The sequence below is a fragment of the Rhinolophus sinicus genome, chromosome 2 (assembly GCF_057876585.1).
Source record: "Rhinolophus sinicus isolate RSI-liver-muscle chromosome 2, RSI-T2T, whole genome shotgun sequence".
NCBI lineage: Eukaryota > Metazoa > Chordata > Mammalia > Chiroptera > Rhinolophidae > Rhinolophus > Rhinolophus sinicus.
This window is the reverse complement of record NC_142502.1, coordinates 64,701,310-64,726,440: the sequence shown is the minus strand read 5'-3', so window position 1 is coordinate 64,726,440 and position 25,131 is coordinate 64,701,310. Positions and strand designations below refer to the sequence as shown.

The following is a 25,131-nucleotide window of genomic DNA, read 5'->3' as shown; positions in this document are numbered from 1 at the left end:
TGAACAAGAAATACATTTTATAAAGTGCACTATTCCCCTCCCCCAATAGCAGATGCTCCACATTCACCAAGAAACAGCATCTGGCAACCATTATGGCACTTGGTTCACAGCTGCTCATAGAGGAGTTAAAAGGACTATGAGGGAGGACCTGGAAATCAACTTTTTAACTCTTATTTTGATTATTGGTTGCTTTGGTTTAAAACTTGGTTACTTTTCATAAACATCTTGCATTAGGTACACAGCAGATCTTTCCCTGATCAAAGGCCCTACTTTTTAATTTATGCTTCCATCCAAATGATCGACTTCCATGCCAAACAGAACTTGGCTTCTTTGTGGTACCTACCTCAGCTTAGACCTTTCTCCCATGTGGACATTTGGTTACCCTGGAGGAAGATATTCAAAGCGTTCCACCTAGCTTCCATGAGTTCTCATCACCAGTGCAGAGCAGACTTCCCTGGGACAAATAGCCTCCTGTAGAGGGCAAAATGATAATTGCTGTTTGCCAAATAGCCATGACATTAGTAGGAAACTCTAAAGAAACCCTTTAATGTTGACATTTGTCTAAGAAAATAAATAAGAGTAAGAATAACTTTTGACGTCTGTGCTCATTCAAAAATATAATCAGAGTTTGCACATAGCTCCACAGTGAGAGAGCTAAATCCTGGAACAGAATAAAAACAAGAGAGGAAGGGAGTATCTATGTCACTTCCAGGAGCCAATCTCTGGTCCTCATGTCCATCATGACACTCCGGTTTTCCACTTTCCCAACTTTTCTTGTCGTTAACAGTGACCTTGTGACCAGTTTTGGCCAAAGGGACATAAGGAAGAATCTGCTATGATGTTTTAACTTTCCTAATAAAAAGTAACAGATGCAGCTAACATCCCCGCCTCTCCTCCCTGCCTTCCTGCGTTCTGCTTTGAACTTCAAGATGAATGCAGCTAGAGCTGCCTTGTGACCTAGAGGGAAAGAACGACATTCCCTTGGAGAACCACAGAGACACCAACCAAACCCCTGATCCTGTGAAGCCGCTGAACAAGGGTCCGCCATTGCCTACCTCCACACTTGTTATGTAAGAAAGTCCTGTTTGATTTGAGCCAGGTTAGTTACATTTTCGTACTTGGCATTCTGTGCTCCCATAACAGATAAAGTCCTTTATCAGCCATGGGCCCCAGGAAGATGCAGGGCCCCTTCCTTCCCAGGATCCAGCCTGACATCTCCATAGAATATCCCTTCATCAAAATAATCTTATAATTTGTAAGCCAAAATTTACTGTTTCTTGGCACTAGCTACCAATAATGTCTGTGACAAATCTTGATTAGACTTTGCATTGGTCAGAGTCCAGTCAGGAAATTAGAGTCCCTGTTAGGTAGTTTGTAGGAAGGATTTAATATCACAACATAGTTACAAAGGTGTTGGAAGAGCTGAAAAGCCTAATAGCATATGGTCAGTACCAAAGCAGGAAACTACAACCAGCCTGAGGGCTGGTGGGACGCAGGAAAGAGAGTGAGGGCTGCCCAGCACAAAGCAGCACCACAGTGGAGGCCGCCCAATGGGAGCTGACACTAAAGGAAAGGTCTGTCAGGAAGAAGCTAGAACCATGGAGAGAACACAAGATTACCTCAGAGGTCATCTGAAACAAAGAGAGAGGGAACAAATGCCCTGACTTACCCTTCCTCCTACCTCCCGGTCACCTTCCAATACCTCCCATCTGCTGAATCTTCCTGATGTCAGTTGGCAAAAGAGCCTGAGAAAGGTAGTTTTCAGCCATCAGCCTATCACAACACACACAGAGAAGAGCAGAAAGGACAGAAAATAGATTTGAAAACAAACAGCTAATGACTAGCAACAACTTTTGCTGCTGTTAACAGCAACATATGCATAATATTAATAGTACCTCAACGACTTTTTACCCAACTACTTTCTTGGCCCCCATACATTCTCCAATGAACTTATAATAATCATAAAATGCTCATTACACAGGATGCCAGGGTTGGTGTTTCCCTAAGAGAAAAACATGCATTTTTCTTAATGTTTTCAGTGCAAAAGAATGAAGTCCCATTCTAAGCAGTTACAGGATTGAATTGTGGAACAAAAACAAAGAACAGTAAATAACCTAGAAGCATAATTGCTATTAAAATGGCCCCTTTGATTATACCAAAATCATCAGAAAAGAATTCCCCCTCAGCCTGACTTCATGATTATTTTCTTCTCTGCACATAAGAGAGACTTGATTCCCATGCTTTCTACCTCAATGCAGAAGGAGGAGGGCAAGAGGAGGGGCAGGGAATTTCAACAGTGTCCTACACAGAAAACTTAGGATTTGTAGAGTTGAAAAAAGACTTACATAAACTAAGGTTATATTGATAAGTGTTTTGAAATCCATGAAGCATTATAGAAGTAATACAAATAAATGATTAGATAGATGATAGATAGATTGATAGATTGATAGACAGATAGATGATAGATTCTGTCTTCCTATTTCATTCTCTGATCTTATATAAAACATATCTAAAAAAAAAAAAAAATGAGCATTCACCCTCAGTTTGTTGTTCCAGAATGCTGAGTGTTTCATGTGGTGGCATGTGCTGTAGCCACATAGCTCTGTTCATTAGAAAGCCAAGGGCCTCCTCACATTTTCTTCTACCTTATGGTGCTACTTTGCCCTCCTTCCTCCACTTTATCTCTCACTCAAACATGGTAGCCATCTACGGTGCCACCTCGGCTCCAAGCTAAAGCAGTCCTTTCTCTTCAACCAAAGCTGCTTTTCACATAACTTTCCTCAAAGTTTCTTCTTAACAACACCCTTCTTGAAATCGGGCACTCAGAATTAGACTTGATTAGGTAGTTGTCAGGTGGTCAGTTTAGAGTGCAGTGGGACTCACTTCTCACCGGGACACCTCTATCTGTAGAATCTCAGATTTTATTATGTTTTTGTCATGCATGGATCTTTTCCACAGGCACTGAAGGAACACTTGCAAGCACTTAAGAATACTTGAAAATCAATAGTATTCTGTAAGCGTAGGTTGCTATTGGTGTCATTTTTGTATTATTTCATGTGCTATCATGGCCTATTGTCATTTTTATTATTAACTGCTCTCAAGCAAAGTGTCATCATTCAGTAATTATGTTATTGACTTTAGAACACAAATATATAACTGTTCATTATTAAATTTTAGCCCATGGCTTTGGCCCCTTTTTCTAGCCTGGCCTGTGAATATTTATTCCCCTTTTGTATTGGTGCAAGCTTCCACAGCTCTGTGTCTGCAGGTTAGACCAGCAGACTTTGATGGCTTCACAGCCTAGGCGGAGACAAAGCCCCTGGTACTGCATGGGCCATTCCTCTCTTTGTCGCCGTTGATCATTAATCACCCTTCTTTGGAAGCAGTTCAAACAACTATCAATGGATCAAGATAAACAATCATTTACCCACATTTCTCCATATTGTACATGAGGAAATCTCCAAGCATTTGCTGATATTCTTGATCTCCTAGCTTAGGGATCAAGCCCGTTTTTGACAGCTGCAAGAATGCTATTATGCATGAATTACAACCCCTGAAGTGTTAAGATCTTAATGATTTGAAGGTGCTATCGAATGAAGCTAAGAAAAATGCATTAACCACACTATAAAAAGAAATTAAGTTTAGTTTTGTGAAACTTATTTTTCTCAAATTTCTGGCTCTTGGTTATTCATTGTTTACCATTCTGTTTACAAGTGATCTGATTAATTAGATAATCTAGATATTTTTCCAGGAGTATATCATTTTTCTTGAGTCAACCCATTTCTCCATTTTGAAAATTAGGACATTTTATTCCTATCTCAAATATTCTAATATCTCTTCCATTTTGCATTTGCCAAAATTTTGCAAAGAGGAAACCAGAGAATTCAGTATCTCTGGAAGTATATATATATATATATATATATATATATATATATATATATATATATGGATTTTCGTATAAGGAACACAATAATGGTTTAAGATACAAGCATTATTTAAAACAAGACTAATATATTTGATTTATTACCAAGATAATCCTAACAAGGTGAGGCTACTTAAGTTACATGCATTGGAAAGCAATTTTTAAAATGACCATCCATGTTGATAGAAATTTCTTGTTTTTTGCTTTTTTCCAGCGGCTAACAGTTTTTTGTCTGTTTGTTTGTTTGTTTTTTTCTTAAGCAAATGCATGGTGCCTTTGGGAAACACAGGTTTTTAAGTTTGAAAGTCCAGACTGCTATTTTTGCCACACTGATAGCAAGATTTATAGGTTAAAAAAAAAGTAAGTTCAAACTTCGTTTTGCGTTGGTGTTGAGCGTAGGTTTATTGTGTGTGTTCCTAAGTTCTTCAAGGCACAGATGTAGCAATTTGGCCTGAGAACAAAGAGGAGAAATTATAATAGCCCAGTTGCCAGGTTATCTTATGACTTCAAAATGAAGCAGCAAATGGTAAGGATTCTTTCCATAATAATAGGAAGTTTCATTTCATCATACTGGACTTGTTTTTCTTAGGTAAAGGAAGAACTGAATTGCACCCATAGTAACGCTGACTCCCATTTTTCAGAGGAAATTAGAGTCATGAGGCTCTGTGGGGTTCAGTCTGAGTTGTCACTTTTCTGTCTCTTAAATTTGAGGAGAAGAACACAACAGCAAAGGATATTTGTACTCTCAGTCTCTTCAGGTGGGTTCACATTGTACTTAGACTAGTACACAAATAAGTTATAAAACTAATTTTTAAGATAATTTCATTCTTCCATGATCCAAACTTAACATAAGAGGAAAGTACTAACAACAGCTACCTTCCAACAAGCACTTCCTATGATATTTCACTTACTCTTCACAAAAACCCAATGAGGCAGGTACTATTACTATCTTTATCATGTAGGTGAAGAAGCTGATGCTTAGGAAAGCTAAGTAACTCAACATAACCACATAGTAAGTAGTGTAACCCATGCAGCCTAATGCTAAAGCCTAATAGCTTAACCTTTGTATTATGTTTTTTCCTAAAGATGTGATCAAGTCACCAGAGATGACCAGGGACATGATAATCCATCTGGTTGGTAGAGGAAGGAGATAATATGTGCGGGGAGGTGGGTGGGGGGGATTCTGAGGAGAGGCCAATATGTGTCTTCATTAAGGCAGAATGACAGAGGTTTTCTTGATACTTTACAAGTTCTGGTGGGACTGGAGCCCACTCTCCACATCCCAGTAGGAGACGTTGTTATTGGAAAGTCTTGCCCACCACTGGATGCTAAGACACAGGAGGTGTCATTGACAAAACTTGCCCTAAAATTGAGTTTGATGTTGAAAGTCTGTCATTAAAGACTCGGCTAGCTGGCCATTGCCATCGTTGGGTTTAGATTTACTCCACACTCAGGAATTAAATTTTTGTTTCAAGGAAAGTCCTGTCTGCATTCTGAAGAGAACTCATTCTGAGTTCATAGACTGCACCTGCAAATACAAAATCCAGTTACTACTGGTCCTAATATTTTTTTTACTCCATTTCCTGCAAGAATTTATCAGCAACACACCTAACAGTGCCAAATGCATAGTTCCTCCAGCCGCAGCTGATTCCTACTGTACCTCAGTTTACCTCACATTTGGCTCACATCACCGACAGAAAAACCACTCCCAACTTTAATGTGGAACGCTGTCAGACACAACCTTGTGATTTGTAGATGAGCTCATATGTTGCTCTCCAGCCCAAATCAGCACTTTCTACATACGTCTCCTGTAAGCCAGACTTTGATTTGGCTTTGGCTGTGAAGAATAATTAAGGTTTGGGAAAGGTAAGATGGTCTTGCCAACTCAGCTACTCTTGAGAGTGAGGATTCCCTAAGCTGTTAGCACAGTCCAGAGGAGCAAGAGGTGTTGATCCAGCAACACCCAGGGAGGCAGAGGTTGCCAGGCCAGTGGCTTTCACTCTGTTTTGACTACTAGCCACAGTAAGAAATACCATGCAATACCATGGCAGTCCAGTGCATTACACACATGTATGAAGGTATTTGTACACATACACACACACACACACACACACACACACACACACACACCCTGAAACTGCACTTGCATTTGCTATTCTATTGCATTTGTCAAAATACGTTGGCCATTGTACTAGTTTCTTATGGCTAATAAAACAAATTGCCAAAAACACAGTGGCTCAAAACCACATAACTTTATATCTTATAGATCTGAAGATCAGAATTCCAAAATGAAGTGTCATTGGGCTAAAGTCAAGGCATCAGCAGGGCTAGTTCTCTCTGGAGGCTCTGAAGGGACAATCTACTTCCTTGCCTTTTCCATCTTATAGATGTGGCCTGCATTTCTTGGCTCAAGACCCTTTTCTCACATAACTCTAACAACTTCTTGCTTCTTCTGTCACATTTCCTTCTCCTTTGATCCTCTTCAAAGGACTCTTTTGAATACAATGGATCCACCAGATGACCCAGGATAATCACTCTATCTGAAGATCCTTAATAACATCTGCAAAGTCCCTTCTGCCATGTAAGGTAACATAGTCACAAGTTCAGGAAGTTGGGACATGTTTGGGGGGAAATTATTCAAACTACCATTGCCATGAACACTTAATGGATTTTTCAACTCACTTATGAGTCGCGCACTGCAGTGTGAAAATCACTGGTCAAGCTTATTGATACAAGCATTAGGCATCTGGAATATAGGGGATCAGTGAGCATCCCACCTGCCTAAGAGAACAAAGGGGGATGGGCATATAGCAAGCATCCCAGGCACAATATTATGTACTATACATAGTCCATGCCTTCCTTCTCTAGTCATTGCTCACTTTGAGTTAGGCACTATTGTTTCCATTTTAAAGATATAAAAACAGACCCGGAAAGGCTAGATAACTTCCCCAAGACCATACAACTAGTATTCAGATTCCACAGTCAAAACTGAATCTCTCTGCCCATGATGACCATGTCCTTTCTGCCATGACTTGTGGTGGCATCTCTCATGTTCTCCTTACTCCGTCCTATCCAAAGTCAGGCCTAAAATCTTCACTCTATGCTAACATATTATCATGTAGAGAAGTGGTCATCCCTGCCAGGGTTGGCTTCCTGGGAATTCTTGATGTCTGAAGCTGCTACCATCTTGTTCCATCGTCTTCTCTAGAAGAATACTAATTCTGTCTCTCTTGACTCCAATAAAATCATAGTACCTGCATACTTCTCTATAAGACAGAGTCAGCTAGTTTTTAATTCAGTCTTAACGACCCCAAAAAACATGGCAGAGCTGAGATTTAAGGCAAAAAATGAGGCTAAGTTGAGCAAGAATTTAATGCAGTACGTTATAGAATTTTATCTCAAGGTTTATTTCTAAGTTTTCAGATGTACTTGCAGAAGAATGCTCTTACAATCCTTTTGAAAACTATCTAAAGAATATTGACCATTGAGAACACAGGAAAGATGGCACCTGCCTTCCAGCTGCATGGAAGAAGGACCCCACACAGGGAAAATGGCAACTGTCCTCCAGTCCTCTTTCTGAAGCCACACACCTCAGTCTGCCCCTTGTATGCATCTGACCCCCCTCCCCCCACCACTGAGTCACTATCCCTCCACCACAGCCCAGGGTGAAGAAACCAATGCCCATGAAATGACTCAAAAGCAGAGAGAAGCCAAAGTCACTGGCTTTAACAAAGCAGAAAATTCAGATTTGTTCACCACAACCCACTGCTTAGTGTTTGCAGAGTCCCTGTCCTCAAGTTATGGCAAATTTACTAGAAAACAAGCTTCTCTGTAGAACAGCAAGTGAACTTGATTCTAAAAGCATTCTTATGGCCTTTTATAACGTTGTATTGATACCTACAGAAAAGGTCCTGTCTTCAATTCCACTGAAGATACGGTGCTATTCACACACACACACACACACACACACACACACACACACACACACACACAAATGGTGATATCTATAGCCCTAACTAAAGTTTGTGATGAAATCATTATGTTACCCTGATTAAAGAAATTGCTCTCCTTTGATCAAAAAAGAAAGGAAGGAAGGAAGGAAGGAAGGAAGGAAGGAAGGAAGGAAGGAAGGAAGGAAGGAAGGAAGGAAGGGAGAGAGACAGAGAGAGAGAGAGAGAGAGAGAGAGAGAGAGAGAGAGAGAGAGAAAGAAAGAAAGAAAATATGACCATTGAACAAAGTCAATACTAAGAGATTGGGAGTAAAATGGCAAATGATGCTTTGGGCTACATGGCAAGTCATCCTGTGGGAGTGCTGAACGAGAACTCAGGAACCCTGTGTTCTAGCCTCAATCTGCCACTAACCAGCTGTGTGACCTTGTACGTAGGGTTTTAAACTCTCTGGCCCTCAGAGAGAAGGTATAGTGCTGAGTTTAAACATGTATTTTCTGCAGCCAGACTAAATTTTGAGTTCCCAAACTTAAAATAGCCCCTTTCAAATTTATTATTTAGAAAATAAATAGATTCACATTAAAAAATTTCTTCCTATAATTTTCATTTGGCTCCCTGATATAAAGAGAAAGTTAAAGCAGAATGTATGTCAAAGATAGTCATGGTTTAAACAGTCACAGAGCCCTCTCTGGAGACTATTGCCATTGCCTCCTCCCCCAGCATCCTACCAGATCACCATTCCTCAGATTCCTTAATAAATCAGACACCCCTAAGGAAGTCAATCTCTATCTCGTTCTGGCAAGTAAAGGGTTAAAACAGAATGCTGCTTTATGACATTAAAATCGTTTCAAAGGTATTTGGATTCAAACTGAGAAAAAAAAGTTACTGTGCCAAAAAACAAAGATGAGCATGAAAAAGCCTGAGAAGCCAGCCGCATAGAACATATCATTTATGTGAATGAGGTCGGGAACACAATAGGTGCTCAACAAATTTTGGTTTAATGAATGAGTGCGCAATACAATAAGCCAGGCAAAAGATTAGTGGTTTTCCACTGGAAAAAGTCACTAGCATATCATAGAGGAGGAGGAGAGCTGGATAGGGGGCCCTGGTGTGATTTCACTGGGATAAGTGCATGGTCTTTGGGGCAGTTTTTGAAAAAGAGTTAAAAATAATGAAGAAACTAGAAAGAGCTCTGCCAGCTTCCACCCCTCCCCCCCAATCATTTTCCTTTGACAGGCAGGGAAGAGAGTGGGAAGGAGAGAAAGACAGACTATACCCATCAAAGGATCACCCTAGAGTGCTTGGCTAAAGGTTTTAGGTTCTTAAAATAAATGGAGTGGAAAAGCATTCAACCTCCTCTCCATACGGCTTCCCAGCTTCTCTTGCCTGTACCTCCAGCACAGCGCGTAAGTAACCTGTGGCAGAAAAGAAAGAGAGAAACTAAGTTAAGCTAATGGAGAACCCAGAGGGGTTCTCCAATAAGAAAAGGGGGTCTTGCTTAACTCTTGTTTAAGAATCAAAGAAAGTTGAGAGCCAAAAGGGAAAAAAAGAAAAAGAAAGAAGAGAGATGTTATTTCATCTTAGAAACAAAACTCATAGAAATGGGATAAAGAGGGGGGGATCTGAGTGATAGCTTGGAAATTTACTAGTAATGAGAAGTCTATTTCCCTAGAGGCAACCCATCATTGCAGAGCAGATTGGACCATGCTTGAGGTGCTGTTTCTTAGAAAACTGGTTCTTCCCTCAGCTCGTTTCAGTGACAATGAGCATTTCTAGTTGAGTGCGAGAAGACATGAAGGGCATCTTTTATTTTCCTAAGAGGAAATTGAACCTATGCATTGTAAGACTTCAGCATGTGCCTGTGTATGAAAAATATGAGCCAAATGCTTTTGAAAAGAAACAGAAGTATGCTGCCCTTGTGACAGAGAAGTGTCCAAGAACAAAGACAGAGGTATTTCGGCATGCCATTCCTACCCTACGGATTTTTTGTTGTGATACATTTTATGACCAACTTTAAAGACATTGACCTGTTGATCTCGTTCTGGTTTTCATTCACTACATCCTTCTTAACATAAGAAAAAGTCCCTTAGGATAAGCAGGATTTTCATTTCAAAAAAAAAAAAAAAAAAGCAACTGAAAACTACACAGAACCCCACTATCCTAACAGTCTCTCTCCTGCTATATAGAGCTTTAAATATATAAAGAAGGGAAAATGTCATCATGCTGTGAAGTTTAGAGTATGGCAATGGTCCCACCCATGTTTCGTCCCATGGGCAGAATTAGAGATCTAATCCACAAAGACACCTCAAGTCGCCTTGCCAGATGCCCTCCACTTGGCAAAAGGCTGAGTTATGCTAAGAAGTCACTCTCCCAGTGAACAAAATTTCTAATTAACACTGAAAATGCGTGGTAGCTAAGTTTGTGGTGAAGACAGGCCATCTCCTCATTCTTCTTAGCTGGAGCTAGATTAAACTATGAGAGGGGGGCAGGATAATTGCTCATAGTGGGGCATGGTGTTTTCTCCTGCACAAACATATAATTAGGCTGTCTTAACCTCCCGGTTCAGCAATAAACACCACTTCACAGACTAATTTACAGGCAAGAGTCACAGAGGCTGTGGAATAAACTCTCAGTGCCACAGACCCTGGAGTTCAGTTAAAAGAGAGCAGCTTCGCTATTTCAAGTCAGCAAAAATCCTTTTGCACTTACCACAAACTGAAATGAGATTGAAATAAGGGCTATGCATTCAAAACATTGAACACACCAGCTAATAAAAAATACATTTGTGACTGGTCGTAAAAATAGAGAATGTAATTGGCTATACCCTAGAAATATCTTTTACTTACAATATTTGGGAAAGACAGAGGTCTCCATAATATTGACTTTGCTAACACGTCTACATTTTTCTGTCTGCCATAATTACGCATCAGTCAGCGACACCTCACTTCTATAGCTGCCAACAGGCCTTGACTCAGGCAGTGGGAGGTGTGCTGGCTGCAGCCCGCACCAGATGATATTTGCCTGGCAAATACTGTTGGCTTTGGGCAGCGAGAGGGAGGAGCTCTTATAAAAAGACAGCGCCTTCAAGGCAGCATCATTTTTCCCATTCGGACCCCCAAGACTGGGGGGATTTTCTGAATGGATGTGGGACTTGTTCTTCAGTTGCCTGCTTCGCTCCAACGCCTTTTTAAAACATGGAACACAATGCAGATCAAGTAGGGGAGTTTACACAAAAATAGATATACCTCTTTATGGGAATATATGGGAACTGCGTTTTCTTCTGCCCAAAGCAGGCCATCTAGGGACAGTTAGGCTGTGATTTACCACTGGTTGGACATCAGGAACAATCAGAGAAGGACTGTGGGCTGTGAGAGAGAGAAAAAAGACCATAGACAAAGACAGAAAAGAGAGGCCTAGAGACCCATCAATGGGATGAAAGACGAGACAATTGGGTGGTTTTATTTACATTCAAATCTGAATTATTTGCAGATTATTTTCCTCTGTTTCCCCACTCAAAATATGAAGAATTAAAATGGACAATTGAGGGGGATCACTTCTTAAATTACATAAATGTCTAATCACTATGTTGTACGCCTGAAACTAATATTGTATGTCAACTAAATTTTTAAAAATTAAAGTTTTAAAACTTAGAAAATAAATTTTTAAAAAGCAAATTTTTAAAAATTAAAAAATAAAACAATGTAAAATAAAATGGATAGTTGGATCACATTTTTTTCCTGAAACTCTTTTACATCCAGTCCCCAATTCAGGTGAGATTTCCAAGGACAAGGACTGTGCTTTTACTACTCTTAGTTCTTAGAATCTAAAAGTGCCTATTATAGGCACTCACACCTTGTCGAGTGAGTGAGTGAGTGAGTGAAGGAATGAATAAATAAAATATCCTATTGAAAGACAGAGATAAACAGACTACTCTTACATTTTCAAAATGCACGGTAACTACAAAATCTCATTTTTATGTTTCCACTAATGAAAGAAAAATGATTGGCAAATTAATTCTAGTGAGAATAATTCATGTAAAAGAATTTTCATTTTTCCTAAACATGTACTACATAAAGAATATCATTTAAAATAGTATTGATTATGAGAAACAAATAAAAGCTATTTATACTTCAAAAACAGTGATTTGTCTCTGAAGTAACATTTTTATGAAATAAACAAGACAACTTTAAACGGCAGACAACAAGCCTTATTTTGAAGGTGGAGACTACTGAAACCACTGTGCAGGGTAAGAACATTATTTTTAGTAAGTATATATTTAAAATTTTTGAAATTAGCAGTAACTCAATATTTTTTTAAAAAGTCAAATGATACCAAATTTAAATTTTCTAAAATTGGCCCCTATTATTAAAAAGAGAGAGAGAAAGAGATCCTTTTGAAAATTTTAGTACTAGTTCTATAAATTCCTGATGATACACATGAGTACAAAAATTACAGCTGATCCTTGACAGAAGCATAGCTGTAGTTGATATTTTATAATTGTTAAGTCATATTCATTATGCAGGCAATTCTACTTAAGTGTGTTTAATTTCTTTAATATGCTTAAGGGGACTCTTTAAGAATTAGGCTTCCTCATCTTTTAAACCAATTTCAAATGACTGAGCAGTAGCAGGGGATGTGCTACTGAAATTAAATATTTTAATAAAATATATGATTGAACAATAACTAGATAGTTCACGTTTTCAAAGTTATTACAATTCCCTGCTTTGACTACTGGTAGTAATGCAGCCAATGAGGTTTATCCAAGGATTAATTATTGCTATTGAAAAACTTTTTAACCAGTTTAAATGAGTTCCATTGTCAAAAAAGATGCATTTTATATATATTTCATAAATTTATATTTTATATAGCCAAAAGAGACTATAATATATGGTCTGGATTTCCAATGATTTTCCATAAAATTTTTCTTTTGACCCTAAGAAGAAAATACTGTATATGTGTTCTTGGAGTTTCTAGAGAAAGCAACTGGTCGATGAAAATACATCCAAATACTTGAAAACTTTAAAAAAAAAACACAAGAAAAAGTCATTTCAGCAGAATGATCATTTAAACATGGCTATCCAAGACCAAATCACAAATAAGACGTCCATGAGAACCCTGGTGGTACATCACATACCCTGTTCACTTTTGCATGTGCACGGTCACATGTGTGCACATGAACATTTTAGCAACAGCCTCTTCACAACGAAGAAGTTAGTAAGGCACTTTAGGAACTTGTCAGGACTACACACACACACACCCCTCGGGTGAAACATGGCAATAGTTTTAAAGTGCACATAAGCACTGCATGTAACTATAGCTATGAAGAAATGCTTGCAACCATAACCCACTGGCTTTCACAGATACCTTTCATTTAAGGCTCTGGCTGGAGCAGAGGTGAGAGCTAAAACAAATAATGCCAAAGTAGCGAACAGTTATCTCAAAACATAAAGATACTTTCTATTGTGTAAGAGAAAGGGAGAATTAATCAAGGTAAGGAGCAACTTAGTAGCTTAATTATGAGCCTTTTAATGTCTTTTCATAATCAGTTAATAAATACCTTAACAATAAAATTGAATTTAAGCTTTTAATAGGCCATGTTGGCTTGAACCTAAACAAAGGAATTAGCAGCTCCAGGCATTGTGCAATAACTGCTCACTGTTTGGTGCCAGGAGAAACAAAGCATTTCAAGTGCATTTTTTTGTGCCTCACCATAATAAACGCTTGTAATATTCCCCAATTTCTGGAGTGTAAGACGCAGATCTTATTTATCACAGTATGAGACACACCTGGCACGCGGATCAGGAAACAACTGTTTTACTTCATTTCTGTCATCACCTTCCAACAGATTTCTTTCACATTCCAATTTGGATGGGAGGACTTGACTTTCTCTCCATAAGTTCTCCATTAACAGTTTCACAGCAGAAGGCGCCATTGGTCCGTTTCCTCTTGCAGCAATTAATTACACAGAGCGGCGTGTTTTGACTCCGACTGCAGCAAACGCGTAAAGTCACTGGCATTTACTCGTATCTGCGAGCAACGTCTTTATCGTCAGCACAACGTTCCCTGGCTAAGTAGTGAATTGTCAGAATTCCTCAGACAGGGAATGACGAACACAGTGTCAAGTCAGCAACACAAATTACCAACTTCAACTCCCTTCAGTCACTTTTATTAATATGTGTTTTATTGAGGGAGGCCTTTTTTGAAGGTTATGTCACTTTATGCGTTCGGCAGATGAAAGGCACTTTTGCTTTCTCTATGATCTGCGGCAGGCGTATCGGACTGGGAGGGTTGAGCTCTGTGAGCCCCGCCAACAACTATGCACTAATAAACCTTGAAAAGCTTGAATTACACTATAACCCACAAAAATTTTCAAATTAAAAAGGCATATTTAGAGGCCCCCGTGGATAGTGATTTTATTTAGTTTAATTCTCTCTTGTGGCCAATTAGATAGACACCCCTGCACACAGGCAAACACTCCGAGGGGAAAACGGGGGAAAAAGTTTAACTTCGGTTTTGGGAAAAAAAACACAAAAAACGGCAGTATATCATTCCTCCATAGACAGAAATTATTTTCCCGGCTGTTGTTCTGTAAAGAATAGGACTGTTAGAAATCAGTGGAAGTGTATGAGAGATGGATTTTTATTTGGATTCTTTTTTTAAGCCTATACAGTACTCCAACGTCTTCCTAATTCAGCCATTGTGAATCTCCAAGTTGAAGAATGGAAGTTCCACCATCACAGCAGAGTATATTCCTTTAGTTCTCTTCAGTTATATTCTAGTCAAAAAGGACTTCTTTCCCTTCTAAGAAGGGTTTGAATGTATGGCTAAGAGTAGGTTTATTTGTATTTGTTTTTCAGGTAAGTGACTTACACAACTCGAATGCATTTTTTTGTAGCAAATACATCTCTTGTGTGGATCTGAGTTTCATCATTACCCAAATGCAACTCAGATCCACACACGAGATATATTTGCTACAAAAATTGTTCATAGTGTCTCTCAAGGCTCACTGCTGCTCTTTCCATCAGAATTGCAAAATGTGCCTCCTTCTCATCTGGTGGCAGGCTCCATATGTACCATATGAAAAAGGAGTTAATAAAATACACGTTGGAAATATAAAACAAGGTCAGGGGCGACAGTTTGGCTGAAGGCCTTTCTTTAAGTGTGGAAAACAAAAGAACAAGATTGTTTTAGCAGTTGCAGCTGTCGGGAGAGGCAGCTTAGAGTGGGGAGTGGCAGCTGAAGTCCTTGCTACCTGTTTCATGTGTCCCAGCAGAACCACTGTTCTCTGCCTAATACAAATACTCCGCACAGGAGGTACCCCAAGCTTTGGAAAGTCTCGGTAGAGACAAAGAAGAGAAAAATCCCCATCTTGCTTCCAAACAGAGCTCTGGGGATTGGAGCGATGCAGCAGGGGGAAGTAGGGTCAGGCTGAGGGTGGGAGGGCCTGCATGAGACTGCAGGCTCTAGAACCCCCACCGCTCTGTGTCCTCCTCAGAGCCAGCAGTGATGAATGGGGTTACTGTGCACCCTGTGAAAGCCACCCGGATTGGATACAAGTCAGCGGTAGGTTTTTAAAAATAAGTACTTAAGATTCTGTGGTTGGGACCATCCGATGCCAACCAAACCAGAGGAAAGAAAACAACATTGTCAGTCAAGCAGTTACTTGTTCCACAAGACCTCAAACACCACTTGCCAGATTTGTTTTCTTAATGAATTGACTGGTTACTTTGGCATCACTTAAAGAGCCATGAGGAAAACAGGGAAACTCAATCAGAAGAACTTTATCATTTTAAAATGAAGATAAAAGGGAAAACACTTAATAATTATGTCACGAAACAATGATATTAGCCAACAAAACCCATTAATAACTTTGTTTATCAGAGTAGCTATGACCCAGCAAAAGAGGAGACTTTATAGTCTTGATAAGAATGAGAAGACTAGGTTATCCAAACAGGATAAGCTGGGCTCCCAAAGAAGGATGGGTACTCTGGTGAGGACAGGGTGCCAGTCCAGTCCCTGAAAACATGTATGAGCAGCACAAAGGCATCATTCTCCGCCAGATGGTAATTCTATTCCTGGTCAAGTAACTTCTCCCCTTTAGCCTTGGTTTCTGCATTTGTGAAAAGGGAACAATAATCTCACCTTCCCAGATCCAATAATACAATGTGTGCAAAGCACATGGCATAGTGTCTGGCACATAGTCGGTGCTCAACCAAGGCTAGCACATGTGCCTTGAGCCTTCCCTAGAAACACCTTAGCCTAGGTAAACCATCACTCAGCACGGTACATTCAAGATTAGATTTTTGTTGTCTTGGGAAAAATCTTACCTTTTAATAGGATTTACACTAGAGACCCTGGAAGAAACTAGGCCGATGGGCCTAGAAATTCCACACATGTAAGACTTATGAGAACAATGGAAAGAGCCTTCTATCCCACCTTCTAACTCCCTTCCATATCGACCTTCATAATTCAAGATTATTTGTTTCAGCAAAAAAATCCATACCAAAAACATTTTCTCCTGCCAGTCACTACTCAAAATGTGTGCACAGACAGCAGCAGCAGCGTCACCCAGGAGCTTGTTAAAAATGCAGACACCCGCCTCTCTATACCCACCTACTGAGTCAGATCCTGCAAGGAGTCCTGGGTCATCACTATGCACATTAAAGTTGGGGGATTTGTTAAAAATACTAATACCCGGACCAAATCCTAGGCCAATTATATCAAAATCTCTGGGGTTAAAACCCAGGCATCAGTACTTTTTAAACTTCTCCAGATGATTCTAATGTGCAGCCAAGTTTCAGAACCACTGCTCAAGTCCCATTAGCAAAAATAAACCTTAAAAAATAGGAAAATATTTAAACAAGAAATATAGGGTAGAAAGGACTACCCTTGAAGTAGGTCCACTGAAAAAAAGAAGTTTACAAATTTATGCGTAAAGACATCTACGTTTCTAAAATCCTGGTGATAGAAGGAGAACTGGCAATATCTCCATATTTAAACCTTGGCCCTTATACACCTCTTGTGTAACAAGGTACCCGGGTGGGCAGAACATTTATTGACATAAGTCACCGTGTTTATTGATGCTGCCCATTTTCCACTGATTTTAGAACTCTGTAGGGGAGGTGCTGAGACTTTGAAAAGCTATTTTTTTTAATAATCAAATTGTTTTACTTAAAGGTTTATGTAACATGCTATACTATTAAACAGTAAATAAAAACCACTGATAAAGCTGGGTCCCCCACAGGTAGTTTGGCACATCCTTAATTATCTGGTTTATGAGCAAATTGCCACCTCCACTTTGGTTTTCAGCTTGTTAGATGCATGTGTGCACACACGCTTCTTGGCAACCTCTCAGCAGATTCAGCCTTTAAATGATGTTGCCAAAACATGTTGTGTAGGGGGTGAGCAGAGGGGGGAGTTGTAAGTGAAAGGGCTGAACTTCGGGGTTGGAGTTTTGCTGTTTTGTTTTTATTTGCAGCAAAGACTTAATTTAATGATTTTTTTAAATTAGTGCACATTAGGACACACTCATAGACCCAGGGGCCTGAAAAAGATGACAGCAACTGCATCAAAATAAATCCATTTATTATACTTAAGTTGTTTATGAAAACTGAAATGTCTCTCTCACAGCATCCCTATCTCTGCTACATTCTACTTTCCCTGCTACCAAGAATAGCTGGGAGGCTCACCACTGCTTTGGAGCACTTAAACCTTCCAAAGAGGAAAATCCTTGTCTGTGCCCATGCCATTCAGACTTAAGCTAAGTAACACTCATCAGTGGTATTAAATGACTTTTGGTCATACTTTTATTGTTTTACAAATATCTGCACTCAATGAGTCTCCCAAGGGTTTACAATCACCTTTAATCCCAGAACTCCATGAAATCAATGTTTTTCTTCTGGGCCTCAGAGGCTCGCATTATCTTGTGGGCTTAGCGGGAAGGGCGCGCCCTCGTGGTTGCACCAAGCCTCTTTGCTGGTCTCATGGAAGAATCCCCCTTCTGTTTCACTGAAACCGTCAGCAACAAGGAGTGTGAGACAGACAAGAGGAAGGAAAACAGTGGTTATGCAGCCTATTTGGGAATCAGTCCTTGTTAGGAAACATCAAGAATTAGCTTGTTGAGGGTGAGAGATCTAATCATTTTTCAGTCAAGTTCCAGGTCCTAGAACCTTTTGCTGACCAGCTACCAGAGGACACACAGCATGAGCACTTATGGACACCCCCTTCCTTAGGCCACGGGTTCAGGCTGTTACGACAAGGCATACCAAGTATGTATTACAAACCATTGCAAAGCCCTGCATCCGGTATTGATTAGACAATGTCTGGAACTGGCAAACATTATTAATATATTGAATGCTATAGAGATTGATTGCTCTACTTTCATTTTTCTTCTTCCTGCCAGCCCCCTATAGGAGAAAGCCCTGCAGCTGTTCTGAATCCCATTGCCAGAGGCAGATTATGGCTTGTTTTGATGTTTCACCAGCAAATTCTGTGCCTCATGCAGGCACAAGCCAATAAGAACATCCCAAGTTCCAACTAGAGGCCGAGACACAATCACCCTGTCAGTATTGTTAGTAAGTCAGGATCATAAAAGATAATAAACTCTCTCCCATCTTTTATGAAGGCACACCGAGATCAAACACTTTCCATACCAGAGCACAAAGCCCCCAGGACCAGTTCTCCCTGACAGATGTTCATCTGCTATCTTGGTACTGACGTGTTACTTAATTTATTGATCCACAGAGAAAAGGAAATACAAAGACTCTAGAAATCTGGTATTGTATGAACTGCTTTCTAGGGCTATGAGCCCTAGAAATAAAGTGGAGACTTGATGTCATGTTTTAGGAGCTGTTTGAATGTTGCCCTTTTATTGTTTTCTTTTTTCAATGTTTAAACAAAAAAAAAAGCCTCAAAGACAAAGGAGCTATACCAAAAAAACCCTTTTATTGTTTATTTTATTTTATTTTATTTTATTTTATTTTATTTTCTCCAAGGAACAATACACTTAACAGTAACCAACAGAGTGTATTATTCCTTATTAACATTCTGACACTCACCTGGTGCCCTCAGTCCCATATACACAAAAGCCTGGCTCACCCTAGACTTCATAGGAAGATAAGGAATTGGAAGAATGGGGTACAATAAAAGTTCATAGTGCAATGCTATGTAATCTAGTCTTTCTCTCTAATCCATTCTGCACTTGGCCTCCGGAATGCTCACTTTAAAGAGGAACTCTGATTGCACGTCTCCAGGTTGACAGAGTCTTGGCAGGTGGCCCTCCCTGCCAAAGGGAGGACGCATACCAAATGGTGTTCAAGGCCGTCCTCCTTGGGGTCCCAACCAGCCTCACCAGTCTTATCCTCAACCATTCTCTTTCACATGCATTCTATTTCACAATTAATGATTAATTATTTGTTCCGCTTTCCTACCTCTGACTACTCATGAAGTCCTTTCCCATCTCTACAATTAAAAATTCTTGAAGGATCAGGCAAAATCAATCTTTCTCTCCTCTGATGACTTGTAGCCCTTTATCTGTATTGCCCCGAAGGCCAGTTGTGTGTATGGTTCTGTCTCTGGACTTCAAGAAATTTGTGTAAACAACCAGATATTTTGCATCTTTTTGCTTCCCTTCTCTTTATATAACAAGTAATTGATAGCTACTGTTCAGTGAATGAATGAATTAAATACACTGCTCATTTGGGAATCCCTTACTCCCAAACTTTCTATGATTTTCCATGGTCTAAGAATAAAATTGAAACCCCTTGGAATTTCCTCCATATTGGGCCCTTATATACCTTTAGATTTTATACTGAACCTACACAAAAATACCCTAACTCTGACTATCTCCCACCACATTCTACCATCAGCCTGGACTGGCCTCCTTGCTCCCCTAACCACACAACCCCACTCATCTCTTTTTGGTTATGGGCTCAGGCACAGCCTGGCCCTTTCTTCCCCATGCAGCTTTCACCAGCAATCCCAGCCTTCAGAGCTCTCTAAAGTTATCCAACAGTCCATATATAGCCCACACATTTGTCAACTAATCTCTGCAAAGCTTCATCGCCATCATGAGCCAATATGTGAAATTTGCATTTCTTAAATTTTGAAGGCATGAATTATGTTCCCTTCATCTTTCAACTCCCTACAGCCACTACCATCATATCATGGCTCGTTCATAATCATCAAATATTTTATCACTTTACTTTGAAATACACTAAAGCAAAGTGGTTGAATTATAGATTAAATCAAGCCAAAGGTTATTCACCCCATGATTCCAAGCCAAATGATTTGCCAGTAATGAATAATCAGTACTTCTCTTTCATCATCCTTATAGAGAGATGTTTTCCAAGATTTAACCATGACTCATCGTAAGAAATCATAGCTTTTTAATTCAATATGTACCCATACTTTGTAAAATGCAATCTAATATTTTAAAATTTAGTTCATATTTTCTTTTTTTTTTAAAAATGCTAATCATGGCCCCCTAATGATTTTATGTCCAACCAATGGGACACAATCAACAAATGAGCCAGTGTTGACAAACATTAATCTAGAGGTTCCTAGACATTTCTAACTACTGGAGAGTGTCCAAAATCCTATAAGGATAGAGAAGTCTGTATTCTTTTTCCTGTACTAAATGAATAATCAAACTCCAAGACTACACAGTAAAACAACAGCAAGGCAATTTAGTAGCCTCCATGGTGATAAGGAAGTCTCAGACTGAAGTGAAATAGCCATAGATGGCCCAGTTGATAATCAAATCTAAAGCTACACCACATACGTAGCTAGAAAACATATTGCTCACCATTGTCGTCAGCTGATTGATTAGGCAGTGAGAGCGTCGTGCCGGAGTAGCTGAGGTTATGGGTCAATCAATTTTCCTCTATTTTATTTGTGCCACCAAAGCTCTTACCTCTATCAGTTACTAGCAGATGTGCATCACTCACTGGTCACTTGCAAAGAATTGTTTTAACTTACCAAGGAGAGTAATTTTATTATTGCTTTCTCTTAGCAGTGGTTCTCAACCAGGTATGATTTTGCCGCTAGGGAATGGCAACGTCTAGAGGCATATTTTTAGTTGTCACAATTGGGAGGGAGGGGTAGAGTACACCTGGCATCTAGTGGGTAGAGAACTAGGTTGCAACTAAACATCCTACAGTGCACATGAAACCCCCCCCCCCACACACACAACAAAGAATCTTCTGGCCCAAAATGTCAATAACGCCACTATTGAGAAACGCTGCTTTAGCATCTTTATGCATCTTGTTTCCTTATTAGGTTTATACAATATTAAAGTCCAACTACGCACACACAAAAATGGAGAAGAGCTACAAGTGTCACTCAGAGGTCTTGCTCCATGTCATCTCTGTCTGCGGACTTCAAATTAGATTCTATCAGGAAAGGTGAGACCTGCCTCTGAAAGGTCCCCATAATCTCCAACCAACTTTGCTTACAGAGGGCCAACAACCTCACAGCTTCACCTCTTGAATCATCTAAATTTCAGGACTCCCAGATGTCAACTTAACATTGGGGCACAGCTGCAGCCACCAGAAACCAATCATGGAAATGCAGATGCTCCTTCAACATCTGTAAGAAATGTAATATTTGAATCCCTAATTCAAAACATATCACTAAGTTGAAAACATGTCCCCTTTAAAATGCCCCTTGCTGCAAAGTCCTTGGATCATTTGTTCAGTTGTTTTCACTGTGCAAAGGCATGTTAAGGTGTTCTCTAAGTCCTACCATCACCCCAAAAAGGTCAATAATTATTTCCTATGTGTATGTGTACTGGGAGTCTTAGCTGGCACCTGAGCCGTGACCTTTTCAAACTCAGGGGTGTTCGTAGGGTTGGAACCTCAAGTTCTCAAGGATGCTTTCTACCTGGCAGATTAAGACACTTCCTCAACAAGAATCCCAGGATTTCTATCAGAGCTTCCCAAATGATTCTCTTACCACCAGTCTCTCCTCTCTCTATTCTAAGCCATATCCAACCACCAGACTGACTTTTCTACACTAGTTTATCATATGCTTCTTTATCGAAAAACATCCTGTGACTTCTCCATTTTACAGGACTTCAGACACCTTGGTGTTTGAGTCTTTCCCTACATGGCCTCAACTATCTTCTCCAAACGTGTCTTGTGTGATACCCCGTCTCACTTAACCCTTCCCACCCCTCTGACTGGATTTGCCCACGCTTATTCTTGCTCTCAGGCCTCTAAGCATTCTGTTTGATTGCAACTCAAGTCAAGTGTCAAGCAGAGCCTCAGCAGGGGGCCGGATGATGGCACTCAAAGCCTTAGCAAATGAAGAGACTCGTTATAGAGGTGTGGTCAGTGTTTAGGGAATTACAACAAAGGAGATCTGTCACTGCCTCCACCTGCACGGCAAGAGTGTAACCTGGAAGAGGAGCTGCCTGACAAAAGCTATGGCCAAAGGTGGACAGGACTGTGCAGCTGCTGCCAAAGCCACAGCCAAGCCATGCGGACTTCGAGGAAGAACTGCTCCAGCCTCTCTCCTCACTTGCTGTTGCTGTTGCCTCCCATTGGTTGAACCAATGGGAAGCCAGAGTACAAGGGATCCGCAGACGCAGTCCATGGAAGTCAGCCTTCCAAGACTCAGAGCAAGGCAGAAAGTGTGTGTGTGTGTGTGTGTGTGTGTGTGTGTGTGTGTGTGTGTGAGTGTGTGTGTGTATGTGTGTGTAAAACTAACTCTCTACCTTTCGTTCTCTCAACCAAATTGCCGCTTCCATATTTGTGCTCTCTCCTCCCTCTAAGCTTCTGGAAAATGCACTGATGTGTCTCTTATTGTATTTAATATTTTAATTTGTTCTCTTATTGCTTCATTGTTACTTAATATATTCTATGCTGTATCTTTTCTCCTTAATTGCAACTGAAGGGGAAAGATTATTTTCTATGGCTTTGCTTCCCCCTACGGCTAAACCAGTGCTGTGAACATTGAGAGTCTCACCAAGTGTGTATGGAATGAATTGAAAGGACAAGTAAGGGTCAGGAAGGAAGTTCTCTGATGGATGATGTACAGATGGAAAACAAAATATAGTTAAAATATAGTGAGTTATATTTCCAGCTTTAATTCTGCTAATGAAGGTGCCAACCTCGCTGAGGCACAGCACCTCCATCTCTCTTTTGCCTTCACTGCTGATCCACTTCAAAAATAAGGCTAATAATTCTCAAAAATGGAGCAGGGATGTGGTCAGAGGTGGTGAAGTCCTGTGCCTCTTCTTGCCCACTTCAAGTCCTGCCCAGTGGAATATGCAATGTCTCAAAAATTACTTTTTTAAAGGAAACTCAAAAAGTAATGAGTTATAATGATGTGGAAAATAGAAAAGTGTAAAAGAATTTAGAGTCCAAAGAATTACATAATGTAAATCCAGTGGCTATGAGAATAAGCAGTGAGCTATCAAAAGGTTCCAGTTCATTTTGATGGCTGTAGGGTCTTCAATTGTCTTCGAAGCCTGCCTAATTTTCTGTCTCATTTTGAAAAGGATTCTTTACTTTTAGCACCCATTCACTCTCTGCCAATGCTTTAAAAATCATAAATGTTTGTTCTAATAATAGTGCAGTTTGGGGAATTTTGAATAGAAATATACGTGGCATTCAATAGTAAAGTGCTTCTGGAAATATTTAGCAAAATCTGTGTGATTCTGTAGGGCAAAATCTACTACTCAAGAGATTTTAAATGAATACGTTTCTTTAATAAGGTTTGTGTTTTGGTAGGTCAAACAGAGGAGAAAATATCCCTGTGAAATGTTTCAAAAGGAAAAGTGCATTTTGCGTAGTCAGGGAAGCAGAAGATAGAGCTGACAGAAACAGATATCAACCCTATTGCTAGTTAATATCCTGTAATAATATATTTTGGGAAGTTTGAATGTTCAAAGGGGAAAGGCTATGCCCAGAGAACATGAAGAAAAAGAGTGCTTACTGGTACCCGGGTTTGGAAGAGAAAAGGATTGGGTGTGGGGGGACAGCTGGGAAGTGTAGAGTGTAGAAAGACATGGGTGTAAGCAAAAGAGAGGGTTCTCCAATTGGGCAACCCATCTGGTCATAAACAAGTCCTCCCAGCTCAATCCCTTGATCGCCAACAGATTGTAATTTTTTTAATCCAATGGCTTGTTAAACTGTTTCTTAAGCTTTTTAGCCACAAGGTCAGAAGAGGCAGAAATGTTAAGAATATTTTTTAACCTAAGACAGGCAATCAGGTGCTACCCAGAGAGCAAAGAGCTTACCCTCTAAAACAAAACAGAGATCAGTGAAGAAAGTGAATTCATTTGTATTTGGAGAGCAACGATTCTCAACAAAGTCCAAGCTTTCAACAAATCACGTAATAGTGGAGAAGAAAGCCAAGATTTCCTTCTGTCGTCCTGATACAGCCACCATCAACTCAACTCAGTCTCATGTGGGTACAAATGCAAATGAATGTTACAATGAAAAAAAAAAAAAAAGCTTTTACTACTCTGGTCAGCTAAGATTTTCCAATAATATGATTTTCGAAGTGAATTTTTACAAAATATGTATCTCAAAATTCCCTGAACTTGGAAAAAAGTGTTTTATTCACTTATAAATTCTTCTGATGCTTTTTGGATCTCACTGAAATGTTTTTAAGCTTTATTTGTAAGGTTCCAAACCTGGAATTATACGCACAATGATCCTAAATAAGAAATACAATCTTGGGCTTATTAAATCTATTTGTTTTGGAAATAAACGAAGCGCACATTTATAAATACAGAGTGTCTTCCAAATGTGATTCTACGTTTCTCTACAAAAATCCTCTTAGCTCTGTGGGCTTTTCTACTGAACTTCAAGGCCAGGAAAGGCTCCCTGTTGGGTCTGACTTCCCAGAGGTTCACCTTCACAGTCACAGAAGACAAATGGATCTGGGTCCCTGACAACAGCCTGAATCTGCCCGCAGTACCGTGTTGAAAGTATACATGTTTATTGAGTTTTCTGGACATCACAGAACTCACCCACGTGTTCTCACCTTTATTCCCCTTTTTACAGATTAACAAAGTGAGTCTTCGAGAGATTAGCAATTGGTGCAGTCAGGATTTGAAAGCAGAGTTCCAACTTTAGTCCTCTCTCTACTCTTCCATAACATGTTTCATATACTAGTCCCCTGCCCCCAAAGTCCAGCTGATTGGAATCCCCCATATAATTAAGAGAAAGATAAAGTTTAACCTTATTTTCTTATCTGTGTGGTTTCATGCTCATCTTCCCAGAAAACCAACCACATTTAAATGTGGGGGT

At 39.8% G+C, this 25,131-nt stretch overlaps 1 long non-coding RNA gene across 1 annotated transcript in view; it reads right to left on the bottom strand.

Annotated features, from left to right (window-relative positions):
- LOC141571681 (uncharacterized) overlaps positions 1 to 25,131 on the bottom strand; it is a 142,733-nt gene that overhangs the window by 44,022 nt on the left and 73,580 nt on the right. The window contains exons 2-3 of the long non-coding RNA XR_012496661.2: positions 1,670 to 1,773; positions 344 to 471 (exon numbers count right to left, since the gene is read on the bottom strand). This is a non-coding gene — a long non-coding RNA (uncharacterized LOC141571681). The remainder of the gene's footprint in view (positions 1 to 343; positions 472 to 1,669; positions 1,774 to 25,131) is intronic.